The 13,076-nt window shown below is 49.1% G+C and overlaps 1 pseudogene; it reads left to right on the top strand.

Moving 5' to 3' along the window:
- Positions 1-7,951: 7,951 nt before the first annotated feature.
- LOC119350081 lies at positions 7,952-12,787 on the top strand (annotated as a pseudogene).
- Positions 12,788-13,076: the final 289 nt, after the last annotated feature.

Below are 13,076 nucleotides of genomic sequence, written 5' to 3'. Positions count from 1 at the left end.
GAAGTGTCTTTAAAATTGTTCCAACTTCCTTAGGGAGCTGGATACACGAAGACCAGATTGATAGTCTGTCTATTATGAATTTAACATTTCTTTTCCTTTTTCGAGGAGGTGATTATCAGAACCAAGAGCAAAATAATCCCAATCTTAAATGGTATGTATTATCGCTTGCCTAAAAGATGAAAACAAGTGACGAAACCTAAATCAAGATCAGCATGTTAAAAATGGTAAAACGGGAGCAATTCCTAACATGTGCCTTTGGATGGTGTTGCAGATGTAGTAGAAGAGGTGGAGCACATGATACCATGGCGCAGAGCTCTGTCATTGACGAGGCAGTTCAGGTTCATGGTGGAGGCACAGGTGTCCATGCCCTGCAGCAAACCGGTGCTGTTGGAGAGCACCGCCACCAGTATATACTACCGAGCTACTACATAACCAGCCCAAAAGAAGCGTCCTGTTTACTTCCTCTGCAAAAAAAAGGATATAGTCAGATTAGTAAATACGCACAGAAATGTAAGCCGTTCTGACAAACAGTTGTGAGATAAGACCCTGCAAATGCAAAGTAACCACAGTACAAGAAGATGTATAAGCAACAAGACGAAATTTCCCGGCTTTCAACAGTATAAAATATAGGAAATTTCAGATACTGCACACAATAACTAAAGGAAAAAATCTTAGTTTTCCAAATATCACTCTCAAATCTCTAAATTCATGCTCTAGACAACAAAATAAATGATGTTTTACTTAACAGTACGATTAGGCTAGCTCAAAATCAGCAACATACAAGGTCAAGATTCTTTTTATAGATTTCTGTTGAGTAACGTGATTGTATTAGGAGACAGGTTAGATTAGAAAATATTCTGACTTGCCTTGTACTCCAAGTAGATCATGTACTCCTCTATATATGCCTACGAGGCTCAAGCAATAAAAAACTATTTTTCACCAATCCTCTCTCTCCCTTCTAACATGGTATCTATCGCAAGTCGATCCTAAACCCTAGCCGCCGCCGCATCCGCACCCGCGCGCCGCCCTCGGCGCGGTCGGCCTCCATGACCGCCGCCGGGGGCCGCGCCGCCCGTACCTAGGGTTCATCCGCCGGCCGTGTTGGCCGGCTGCCCTAGAGAGTTTTTTTTCGATCCTTTGATCCAGGTTTTCTCTCTCGCCGGTCGCTTTGATCCACGTCTACTTTTTGATTTTCTGGTCTATATGATCCGGTTTGCGTCGCCCACCGCCGCCGTCGACCCCGTGCGCCTCTACTCCAACACCGGCGCGATCGATCGACTTCTTCACCGACCCGGCGGCCTCACGCCTCGTCCGCGCGTCTGCTCGTCGGTCGCCCTGACTCGGCGGCCTCACGCGTCGTCCGCGCGTCGGCCCGCCGGTCGCCCCGACCTGGCGGCCTCGCGTCATGCGGCGGCCCTTCACCACCGCTGTTCGCGAGCCGGCCAGCCCATCGATCTACGTCGGCCGTCACCGCCCTGCTCCGACCGGGACTCCTGTATCACCCCAACCCGGCGGCCTCGCGGCATGCTACGGCTAATCATAGCCGCCCTGCTGCCCGCCGCCGCCGGCTTCATCTCGGACTCCGCCGCCACCGCGCTTCCACCGAGCGGCGTTCCCGACCTCGCGCGCGATCGGCTTGATCACCCGCTCGCCGCCGCGATCCGCCTCATCTACGCCGCGCGACCGACCCGGCCCGTCGGTTACTCGCGCCTCCGCAGGTCCCGTGAAGATCGTCCCCGAGTTCAGCGAGCCTTTCCACCGATCGAGCATCGGGCTGCCGTTGCGTCGCCCTGTTGGGCCGCAGCGCCGCCGCCCCGTGGTTCTTCTCCCGGCTGCACCGACCCGCGTCACCGCTGCGTCGCCCCTTCGGATCGTAGTGCCGGGGCCCGCGGTCCACCGCCACCCAGAGGCCGTCCGCTCCAGGTCGTCCCCGTGGCAGCACCGATCCTCGCGCCGCCACTGCGTCGCCCCATCGGGCCGTAGCGAGCGTGGCACGCGGTCCACGCCGCCGTCCAAAGGCCGTCCCCGCGATTGTACCGATATGCGCTCCTCCGCCGCGCCGCCCCTTTGGGCTGTCACGTCACGGCCCGCGGTCCCTGCCGCCGCCCCGAGGTCTTCCGCCGTCGCCCCGACCCGCCTGCCACCGCTGCGTCGCCCCTTCGGGTCGTAGCGCCGCGGCCCGCGGTCCACTCCATCGTCACAGCGCGTCAACCTCCCGTGGTATACGTCGCGCCGTCTCCCTTAGCGCGGGAACACCACCGTCCGCGCCGGTCTTCATCACGCCGTCAGGGTTCTTCGCCTACTTTGAGCACCGCCGCCGCACTCCTAACCTAGCCGCCGCCGCCGTCAGGCCGCCGCCGCCGCTCTTCTTTGGCTGCCGCCGCCGCTACCTTCGTAGCCGCCCGTCCACCCCCTTCGTCTTCGTCCAAGCACCAGCCCATTGCCAGCGTCGCCGCCATCTACCCCGACCACTTCGTCTAGTCCGACCATCGTTGGTGAGATCGGCCCCGCGCCGATGGACGCCGCGATCGTCGTCGAGTTCTTCTCTGGTGGCCCCTCCGACTTCTCCGACATGGCGTACAACTCGTGCAGGTCCCTCGCCTACGCATGCCCGGTGCTGGCAACACCGATGCATGCCTTCATCCATGACATGTCCTCGGGCCTGGCAAGTCTGGTCGGCGCTTCGTCAACTTCGTCTTCGTCCGTCTACGCATGCCCGGTGCTGGCAACACCGGTGCGTGCCTTCATCCACGATGTGTCCCCGGGCTTGGCAAACCCGCTGCGACGCGTCGTGAACAACATTTTCTTCCAGGCGCACCCCTACTTCGACTCCACTGCGCCCATGCTAACTCGGCGCCCTCTTGCGCCCGCGGCTCCACGGCGACTTCCTCGACACCGGCGACCCCGACTCGACATCGACCCCGGCATTCTTCGCACGGCTACCTCGACCACGGCTCCACCATACACGCTCTCGGCTACCTCGACAAACGGCACAAAGGGCTACCACCTTGCTTGAGCAACCTCATCGGTTGTCACTCTAGCCACGACTTCGCAATGCGTCAACCGTTACGACTGTGGGGGGCGTCCGTCGGCTTGCCTTCGGATTCTTCTCCAGTCTCACCGTCTGCGTCGCTACCGTTGTGACTGCGGGGGAATGTTGAGTAACGTGATTGTATTAGGAAACATAGGCTAGACTAGGAAATATTCTGACTTGCCTTGTACTCTAAATAGATCATGTACTCCTATATATATGCCCACGAGGCTCAAGCAATACAAAAACTATTCCACCAATCCTTCTCTCTCCCTTCTAACAGTTTCTGAAGTAGAAAGGCTAAAAGATAAATGACAAAACAATTCAAAAATCAATAGTTTTTCATCCGAGAAAACAAAGATAGAATTGATTTCAAAGCAGAAGTATTTGAAGGCACTAAAGTACAAGGTGATTGTTGACTCAACATGTCACATTTTGTTTTTAGACACTGTTGTATCTGATGATTCATGGTATTCTGTTAATTCTGCAACCGCGTGTCTACTGTCTGTGATCAGTCAAGGTATGTTTTGCGACTCCTGAAGTCCTGCTAACTCGTGCTTTGTAATTTCTTTCAGGAACAGGGTTGCTAGCTGAGTACCATGCGAATTTTTCCATTTGACATAATAGAAAATGGGGCACTTCCCCTGATTCAAAACAAATGGAAAGAAATGGTTTTGAAAACAGTCTGAGATGGTGTGAATTAGAAATATCTCAGTGCCGGTAATACCCATTGCCACACCAATGTCAGTGATCAATTTCATAATCGTCCCTCGCATCGTCCGCGCCGGGCGACTCGGGGGAACCCTACCGCCCCAGCCACCGGCCACCCCTCGCTGACCTTCCTCCCCCCGCCGCCGCCGGAGGAGGTCGTCCCACGGCGGACCGCGGCGGCGGGGCGCTCCTGCCTGTTTCTTTTTTATTAGCCTGCGCACTCTTCACTGATCCCATCGTCTGCGATCTGATCTAGGCTTGCACTCCGGCCGCAGCCGTCTACGGGTCAAGTCTGCGCGCAATCGTAGCCCGGTGCTGCATATACATGGGGCAGGATGCATCCAGATCTGCATGCAAATCCTTGGTGGCTTGCTGTTCTAGACGTGCATCCAGCTCCCACGTCTAGATCGGAAGGCAGCCGACCTGCCAGATCGGTAGGCCACGACGCATGAATGCGGCGGCCTGATCGTGAGGGCAGCCACACAGGATGACGGCGGCCGGTTCGTGAGGCCGACGACACAAGATGGTGGCGGTCAGATCATCAGAGCACCGGCAGCAGCTCATGGACGCGGGTCTGGTCCACGCGACGCCATGTTGCGACCGGATCGAGTTCGTGAGTTCTGTGGAGTCCGTGGTGTCCCCGGTAATCTGCCGCCATAGCACATGGACCACCGGGTGATAGACACTCGCGAACGTGCATCTGGTCCACGTGACGTAGAGTTGCGACCGGAGTAAGTTCGTGGGTGCCAGAGGAATCCATGGAGTTGCCGGAAATCAGCTGCCGCAACACATGGGCCGTCGGGCACCAAGAGTGATTGTCCCCAACAACGTGCTCAGGAGGGACATTACATGCAGACCTATGACACTTCGATTTGTCGGAATGTGGGCACCATGAGTGGATCTTGATGGCTCATGTTGACTTCGAGATTTCAAGTGATGAAGGAGGCGAGTTTGGTTGTGGTGAAGATTGTGGTCCGGATGATCGGCGTTTTGCGGGAGTCCTGGCTAGCAGGGGCGACAACACATGAGAACTTCTTGGTGGTGCTCTTTGGGCACAAAGTCTCGACTTCTGGGGTGAAAACCTATGGTCTGACCTTCACTGGTTGTACCTGGCAATGGCGGATTTCTATTCGTCTCCTTGTTGAAGGCATTGCCTGGAATTCAGTCGGACTTTCTTCAGGGTGAAAACCCATGATCTGTGAACAAGCGACGACAGTGTTGATGCACGGTTTCCTTCTTGGAGGCGTCGTTCTTGGAGAACCTTTTTTGCAGTCCGGGTGTGGCCTCTGGTGGTGGTACTTCCTCCTATTTCGCTGATCCGTTCGGCGTTTTTTTTTCTTTTGGCTGTGTGCATCCTTGATGTCTCGACTAGTTTTTGACATTATGTTGTTGCAGAGGCCTGGTGTAATTGATATCCGCTTGATATTAATATATTCCCTTCATCGAAAACACCAATGTCAGAAATTTTCGAGCAGGGACAACATTTACACCATCTCCAGTCATAGCAACAACTTCGCCACCTTATTTCAGCGGTCTCCGAATCTCTTCCTTGTGCCTCGCCTATACCCTAGAGAAAAGAAGGCCACCTTTCCTTGGTAACAAATCGAACAAAACATTTTCACTATCATATTGCCAACATATCTCTATCTTTTTAAGAAGCACACCGACCTATCTATACGTTCTTTAATACTCATCCGAAGCCATTATCTTTTAATAATTCAATCAGTTTGGTAAGACTCCTTGGTCTACCTTTCACCAACCTACAACACAAAAAAAACATATAGATAATTAACCGTTTTATGTTTTCTACTGACATTGTTGTTATTTCAAGTTTTCAGTGCATCACGACCTTAACCAAAAGTGAAAGAAATTTACCAACAGAAAATGCATCTGTTGTACACGCATAAGGACCCATGGCAAGCAACAAGCCCAGTTTACCTTCAAGGAGTTAAGTTCAGATATCATGTATCAAACTATTCAACTGTGGCTGCTTCTTCAAGAAACTGATACTTCATACGGAGCAATTTTATGGGTTTGCGGGCCCGCATAGGACCTCATCGTCAGTCCTACATGTTGGATGTGCCTGGGCGCCCTCTATCCGCCCCGTATTTGGGATGGATATGAGGGGTGCAGGTCAGTCCGGCGTTTGAGGCGCCTGTCTGGCTCGAAAATTCGTGACCGGACATTGACCGAACGGCCCGCCCGAGCGTATAAGACGGATTTGGGGCGCTCGGCTGTAGATGCTTTTAATTTTTTTTGACAATGGTTAGGGGTACGTAGGTTGACCAATTAAAACAAGAAGACTTTTAGTGCATGGTAATACCACCCTTGTACTTTGCCATTTTCTGTCGTAAAATATCATATCATCTTATTTGGTTAAAATATTGGCGAGGACAGGATTATCAATGTTTCAAAAGTATTTCAACGACAAATCTCTTTTTAAATACTTTAAGTTCCTATTTATTCTTCATAGAGACGAATTTAGTTTTCTATTTATTCTTGAGGACTAGACTTTCTTGGTACTCAGGCATTTATCACCAGGGACTAGACTCGGTGCATAACTGACATTAAAAATCTTAGCACTCATATTTAAAAGGTTGTATGCATCCCTAGTTGGTGCAAAGTCTGCGGAAGTGATTCTCCCCTAATTTTAAGACATCTAGACCCGGGGTGGCGGCCCTGGTAGACATGGCGACAGGGCCCTCGGCTGGCGGCGCTCGCGGGTGGTGAATGGACGGTGTCTTGACCACGTGGGTGGTGAGTTGCTGATGGATCTCCTCCACGTTGCAGGCTCTCTACCGCTGCACTTGTTGGCTTGCGATCCCGGTTGTCGGCCTCGGTGAGTGCGCGGAGGGTGGCAAGGTGACATTGGACTAGAGGAAACTCTGGATGAGTCGTTCATCCCGACGGTGGTGACGACCAAGGTCGCCGTTCTCCTCCTTGCAGGAGCCGTCAAGGTCCCTGCCCTCCACCCCGACCCCATGCCCGGGTGAGGACCCAAAATCTCCTTAGTGACGGCACTGCATGTATCGTGCCCTTCTTGGAGACTCCGCCTGGGGCGTTTGGGTGCTCGATTAGAGGAACTACCGGTGGAGGGGATGGGACCAGTGACAGCAGGTGGTGTTCGCGAAGGAGGAGCTGCGTGGCATCTGGCACGTCGACAACGGCGGGTCTTAGCGGCATTGAGCTGCGGGGTCTCGACGGTGGGCGCGTGGTGGTGGACGAGCGCAGGAGGATGGCGTTGTCGGGCGTCGTGGTGGCGTCGATGGCAGCTAGGCCAAGCAAGGTCGATGCATCAGTACAATTGTTAAGATGGATCAGTGGAAGGCGGCGGCGGCCTATGAGAGTGCGCCAGACCGGTATGTGCCCCAGACGCGGCAATGTGGCTTTGTAGGGGCCTCCGGTTTTAGATGTTTGGCTATGGTGAAAGGTCTGTTTGGTATTTGGCTCGGACTATCGGCACCCCTTCATCAAGTGGGTAGGAGTAGTGACATATGTTGCCAAGATGATGGCTTCAGACGTATTGATGTATTAATTTATAAGGTCTCTCTGAATAATTAATATAGTGGCTACATACATTGCCGAGATGCAGAGGCCGAGGGTCCCCCTCCTTTTCTAAAAAAAACTTTAAGTTAAGTTATGATTTTCGCAAACAAAAAAGTTAAGTTTATGAGTCTGTATCAAAACATAATGTCACAATATATATCTTTGGCTGGCCATTGTAGAATAGTGACTATAAAAATAATAGTGTCATTGTCTCCCTTGCTATATAAGAATTTGGTTGATTAGTACCGAATGTCTAAAATTCAGTAAGTCTTATACGCTGGACATATATCACTATGCAAGTTGTGTGTTAGGTATGTGACAATGCAGGTAAACATTATAATGTTAATACGATCACAAGATCATTGGATGAACTCCGTAGAGTCAAATTGATATCGTTGACATCAACAACGGCTGCCACCGTCTTGTGTGTTGCTTTCCATGTGGCGTGTGCATGTGTTATAAAGGTTTATCTTGTAGGCCCTTAATGTCAAACTTATATAGCCAATGATCGATAAGCATGTTTACTGTCAAATCATGGGTCCCAATCCCTTCCACTTGATCCTTGGGTTAGCAAATAATGCTCCACTTAATTAGTAAGCCTATAGTTTCCTTAGCGATGTTCTCTATATATTATGATTGCGGTTCTCCATTAGCAGCATAGGCATGCATGTGAAGCAATCAAGGCGCCGGTAAAACATGGCGCGCCGGTGGTGGCTGCTGTTTCTCTGCTTCACGGGCAGCGTACTTCAAGCTCGCGCCCAGCCTGACAGCAAAGGTACCGTTCATTCATTCCATGTGTGTGTGTGTCTCTCTCTCTCTCTGACCCCTGTCGTAATTACGTACTATTTAGGAATGGAGGGAGTACATCTTAATTCCGATACTGGCTTTTTTTTGTAATCATGCTGCCTCATTTTAGATTGCATACCCATGTTTGCAGGTTTCATCAGCATAGACTGCGGACTACAGGGAGAGGAGAGCTACATCGACGACGATACAAAGCTGTTATAACTTATACGTCTCGGATGCTGGCTTCACCGATGCAGGCACGAACTACAATATCTCGGCTGAATACTTCGTATCAGGGCTCTACAAGTACGCGCAGAACCTGCGGAGTTTCCCCGATGGTGTGCGCAACTGCTACACGCTGCGGTCGCTGGAGTCCGGCCTCAAATACCTCTTCCGCGCCAATTTCGTCTATGGCAACTACGATGGCCTTAACCGGCGACCAACGTCGTTCGACCTCTACATCGGCGTCAACTTATGGACAGTTGTCAACATGTCTAGGTGGGGGTCCGACCTGGGCGACACGGCAACGGTGGAGGCCATCGTCGTCGTGCCGCATAACCTGGTGCAGGTGTGCCTGGTGAACACCGGTGGCGGGACGCCCTTCATCTCTGGGCTTGACGTGAGGGCGCTGAAGATGTCGCTCTACCCACAGGCGACGGCTGCGGGGGGACTGGTAAAGCGGTACAGAAATAACTTGGCGGCGATAAACGGAAGCACTATCAGGTACCCCGATGATCCATACGACCGGATATGGGACCCTTGGTCCCGACCGACGACCTGGGCGGAGATGTCAACGACCAAGAGGGTGGAAAGTTTCGACGGCGACTTCTTCGAGGCGCCCATGCTGGTGCTGCAGACGGCAGTCACACCACTGAACGCCTCCGAGAACATCAAGTTTGGCTGGGACGCGGAGCCCGAGCCCAAAAACCCGTGGCCTGGGTATATCGCCATCATGTACTTCGCGGAGCTACAACTGCTCGATGGGAACGCCTCTCGCCAGTTCTACATCAATCTCGATGGCGAACCCGAGACGGTGGTGGAGCCCGACTACCTCTCCAGAGTCAACATCTACAATCCTTTCCCCAACAAGCGCCAAAGCAGCTACGACTTCTCACTCAACGCCACTGCCAATTCCACCCTGCCGCCCATCATGAACGCCCTCGAGGTGTTCTCCCTCATCCCGACCACCAACCTTGGCACCGACTTCCAAGATGGTAGTCAGTTTAATTAAATACATCTATCTATTTACCTTGTGCTATTGAAATTTCGGGTGCGGTGTGACTAACTACTGCAAGCATGCGCGTAGCATCTGCTGCCATGGAGATCAAGGCCAAGTACAAGGTGGAGAAGAACTGGATGGGTGACCCATGCCTTCCCCAGACTATGACGTGGGATAGGCTAAACTGCAGCCATGCCAACCCTCCAAGGATCACTAGCATGTAAACAATTCATTTGACCCACACCTAATGACTTATATTTTATGACGAAATTGACATAGAAACAATATTTGGTCCCTCGACTACTATGCGTCACTGTTTAATAAAATTAATCTCTCAATTTCAATTCCCACAAAAATAATAATTCAATTCATGGATACTTCTTGGACCCTAAACTTTCAATTCAGAAATATATAAGGGGTCCCTGGTGGGCAGGCTGACTCGAACAAAGCTTAATTATGATCAATTATATGGATGTACCTATTAACCTATAGATTAAGATGCGTACGTGGAAGCCCAGTCATTTATCTAGAAAGGTAAAGAAAAAGTTCAGAGAACATATTTCTCAAAAACCTTGATTATATTAAGGAATTAAAAAATCAAGAAATTTTCAGTCAAATACTGAAATTAAAGGAATTTTGAAATGAAAGAGGCATACAAGTTTTCTATTTTCTTGAAAATTCAAGATAAGTCATAAATAAGTTGGAAACAATGTTTTTTTGTGACTGTTCAAAATTTATTTAAGAGTTACCTTCGATTCCATAGCACTTCATAGTACTTCTATTGTGTTTTCCCGTGTTTTTAGAAAATTCAGTTTCATACTCTCACATTTGAAGCAAGTTTTCTATGATATTTATGTTTCATTTGTCCTATATTTTATAATTTGATGCTCTCCTATACAGAACAACAAACGCATTATCAGTCTTACCACTTTAGCTGAGGCCTGGCACCAAATTCGTCTAGTTTGAGATTTTTAGGGTCCAAGATGTGTGGCTATGAAGTTTGGGGTGAAATGCCCAAATCTGACAAATAGTTGAGAGACGAAAAACCTTCTTATTTTACCATGGATAGCGCAACTGATCCTTTGTATATGTTTTTTTTGTAGAAATCTGTCCTCCAGTGGCCTGAAGGGTGATATATCATCTTCTTTTGCAAATCTCAAGGGTCTCGAATACTTGTAACTACATCCGGAGTTCTACATTTATTTGGCTTTTATCCTTTTCTAGGTTTCAGCAACAGAACCCAAAGGAATTAAAGATTATCTAATAACAATATCTTGCAGGAATTTATCAAACAACAACTTGACAGGCTCGATTCTAGATGCCTTTTCACAATTACAATCGTTGAAAGATTTGTAAGTTGGGCAAAAAATTAGCATTACTTAGCTACTGTCATCTTTAACTGTATGCACACATATTTAATTACAGCTCAAGCACTACTCCCATGAAATGTACGTAATAATTAATAAGATTTTGACGGAATTATTTTCGTTTGAGACTCATGTATGTATGTATGTAGTGTGTGATTAAGTTGCTTCCTCTTAGAGATTTGTCTGGCAACCAGCTCAATGGATCGATTCCCCCTGGACTTCTCAAAAGAATTCAGGATGGCTCCTTGCATCTAAGGTACACATAGCATATACGTACTTCATAAATTTCGCAAGGCATATTCATTAATTAACTTGGTCATTAAATTCTTAGACATGACAACAATCCAAACCTTTGTTCGGGCGACAATTCATGTCAGCTTGCTGCTAAAAGGAAGAGCAAAGTGGCCATCTATGTTGTTGTCCCCTTACTTGTTATTGTGGTGATAGTATCTGTGGCAGTCCTAGTCTTGTTCTTGCTAAGACGACGAAAGCAGCAGCAAGGTGAGGCCGGGGCCTTTTCCAGCATGATCCAGATAGCACATAATAATGTCCTCTTGATATATTAATTCATCAGTTGCCCTATAAACATGAAGGATCAATGAACAATATGACAACAATAAAGCCGCAGAATGAGGAGGCAATATCTATGAGCCATGGCAGAGATAGTGATTCACTTCGACTAGTCGAGAACCGCCGGTTCACGTACAAGGAACTCGAGATGATAACCAATGGCTTTGAGAGGGTGCTTGGCCAAGGAGGGTTCGGATATGTCTATGATGGCTTCCTGGAGGATGGTACTCAAGTGGCGGTGAAGTTGCGGTCTTATTCCTCCAATCAAGGCGTTAAGGAGTTCCTCGCAGAGGTATAGGTGGGCCATATCCTTTTGATAGCACGTGTCTTCAACTCTTGGCAGAAATGTGTGATCCGTATGTGAATTTGCATGTGCTTGTGCAGGCTCAGATTTTAACCCGGATTCATCACAAGAATCTTGTGTCCTTGATTGGTTACTGCAAGGATGGGGAGTATCTGGCTCTTGTGTATGAGTACATGTCACAGGGAACCCTGCAAGAGCATATTGCTGGTATGAATACAAATTCTAACTGACCAAAAAAAAGCTTTTGACTCACACGAAAAACTACATCATCCAAAAAAATCTAGCCATTCAAATACGTAAGTCACCTCACGGGAACTATCGATTATTGATTCAGAAGTCATGGTGTTATTGTTTTTGCAGGAAGCAATCAAAGTTTACCTTGGCGAGAGAGGATTCGAATCGCACTTGAATCTGCACAAGGTACATGCTTAAATGCATTCTATTCTTGTTGCTTTTCTTTTTGTACAACAAAAGAGTACACTCTTTTGCCTTTTAATTCTTTGGAGGAGCTTTGTGCTATCAGGTGCACATCTGTCTTTCCGGAATCTTATGGTTGGCTGGTCTTGTGACGTATAGGGTTGGAGTACCTGCACAAGGGGTGCAACCCACCTCTTATACATAGGGATGTCAAGGCCACCAACATCTTGTTGAATGCTAGACTGGAGGCCAAGATCGCAGATTTTGGCCTGTCTAAGGCCTTCAATCAACAAAATGGAAATTACATATCAACAAATGCGTTAGTTGGTACACCCGGATATGTTGATCCAGAATATCAGGCGACGGTGCAATCCACGACTAAGAGCGATGTTTACAGCTTTGGTGTGGTACTGCTAGAGCTGGTCACTGGGAAGCCAGCCATCCTATCTGAGCTGGAGCCCACGAACATTATCCGTTGGGTGCGACAACGGCTAGCGAGAGGCAATATTGAGGGTGTGGTGGACGCACGTATGCATGGCGGTTACAATGTAAATAGTGTGTGGAAGGTGGCTGAAATCGCACTCAAATGCACCGCGCAGGCATCAGCACAGCGGCCCACCATGGCGGATGTGGTGGCGCAACTACAAGAGTGCATGGAGCTCGAGGAGGGCCGCACAAGTGACTTCAACACCGGCAGCAGCAACATTGATTACTCGAGCTGGAATTATAATGCTTATGCCGGTGGGCAGTCCACTAATGTGAGCAACAATGCTGCATTTGGGACGGAACTAAGGATGCCAACAGTGGGCCTCGGTCCAGGTCCTACTGCACGTTGAAAGACGTATTCGTCTAAAACCAGTTATATGATTGTTATTTTCTTGAAGTCATTGAGATTGTTAATCATGTTGTAATTTTCTAATTAAAGTCAGACAAGTTGTGTGCAATTTGTATTTTTTTAAGGAAATAGAGTCCATGTATGTATATCTATACCTACTATTAAAGAGTTGATCGCTTCTTACTCTCGAATTACCATCCGTTCGGCCGACCTAGGTGAATCTTCTGTTTGAAAGGCAATGTTGTCTAAACTATTAAATAGTACCACCTCACCATTTTACATCCAATCCT

Source organism: Triticum dicoccoides, chromosome 1A (assembly GCF_002162155.2).
Source record: "Triticum dicoccoides isolate Atlit2015 ecotype Zavitan chromosome 1A, WEW_v2.0, whole genome shotgun sequence".
Lineage (NCBI taxonomy): Eukaryota > Viridiplantae > Streptophyta > Magnoliopsida > Poales > Poaceae > Triticum > Triticum dicoccoides.
Note: the sequence above shows the minus strand (reverse complement) of the source record. Positions and strands in the feature narration are given on the sequence as shown.